Source organism: Aplysia californica, unplaced genomic scaffold, assembly GCF_000002075.1.
Source record: "Aplysia californica isolate F4 #8 unplaced genomic scaffold, AplCal3.0 scaffold01675, whole genome shotgun sequence".
In the NCBI taxonomy this organism is placed as follows: domain Eukaryota; kingdom Metazoa; phylum Mollusca; class Gastropoda; order Aplysiida; family Aplysiidae; genus Aplysia; species Aplysia californica.
The window spans coordinates 3,884-5,279 of NW_004798945.1; positions in this window are offsets into that span (position 1 = coordinate 3,884).

Consider the following 1,396-nt stretch of genomic DNA (forward strand, 5'->3'; position numbering starts at 1 on the left):
ATATTTAGGGTGATCTAAAAAAAAAACAGCTTAACAACTTGTTTTCTGAATATCTAGCACAAAAATTGTGTACTCGAAAGTTGTAATTTGAAACTGATATAATTCATCCAAAAGAAATATGTTTTACATAAAATTCATAAAGAAAAAACGTGTTTTCGGAAACGGAAATGACTGTTATAAAAACCACCTATAAACGCAATTTAAAAGATTTTGTAAGGAGAGTCATGAAATGGGTGGGTGGGTTTTCTTCCTTTTCTTTTTAAAACTTTTTCTTTTTAAAACCTTATCTTTCCATCCCTGGAACATTTAAACAACAATTTTTCTTTTCCCTTACAAAGTTTTTTTCTTAATTATTTGTAAAATTCTGGAATTCCGAAAACCAGTGAACTTCTTTGGACTTGACACATTTTAACGCGTCCTTCGTAATGTTCAGTGGTGGCCAAACACAAAGATCCACTCAACCATAAGTACTCAAAGCTGCACACACAGTACACCTTACAGTATGGAGATGTTTCTAGAGACATAAGGGGGTAGGGTGATATTGCCCAAATAGACAGAATTTGTGGAGTTAACATATCCTGAAAGGTGAATATGTGAGGCCTCGTGGTGGAATCAGGCTCTCGTCAAAATAATCAAAGTGAAGAAACTTTTTTTTCTGCAGGTTTGTGGATTTTTATCAATTTTTGTTTTTGACTCAACACCTTTCATGCCCATGAAAGAACTCATTTCTGTGTGAATTTTTCTGAAAAACGTTGATTTAAGGCACAAAAAATGTAAATTTTCAGTTACCACGGACTTTTAAGCTTAGGAAATAACAAATCTTGGGCGGCCATTTTCTCACTAATTTTACATCTGAAAACAACTGACCTCCACCTCCTTCCTTCTTTTGCAAATATCTCGACTTGTATTCAAGATAAATGGATATTTTTTTATCCAAATAAAGACAAGTGAACAAGCTTTAAGATAATACCTATAACTCTACATGTCCAAAAACTGAGGAGAGCCTGATTCCACCACGCTGCCTCACATAAGGGCTCTGCCAAGGAACCAAAGGTCATGTTCACGGGTTTCAAAACGATGGAGGAATCATGAACACATTGGTATCCTCTAATCCATGTCAGATTCGAAAACAGGAAAATGGTACAGTCGTAGATGAAGATGTACCTTGAGAATGCAGACCGTTGAGATGTAGGAAAGTCCAAGCTGCAGACATTGTCTACGGACGGACGTCTCATGGGGCTCATCTACTGAATGCTGAACCCTGGTGACGTTTAAAGGGGTGCAAACGGTGTGTATTTGAACTGAAGTGGTCATTTTGCCTGGGATGTTTAGTTCTGATTCTCTGCAGGTCCTAACAAATGGACCATTTTCACCCTTTACACCAAAGGAGGCCTTA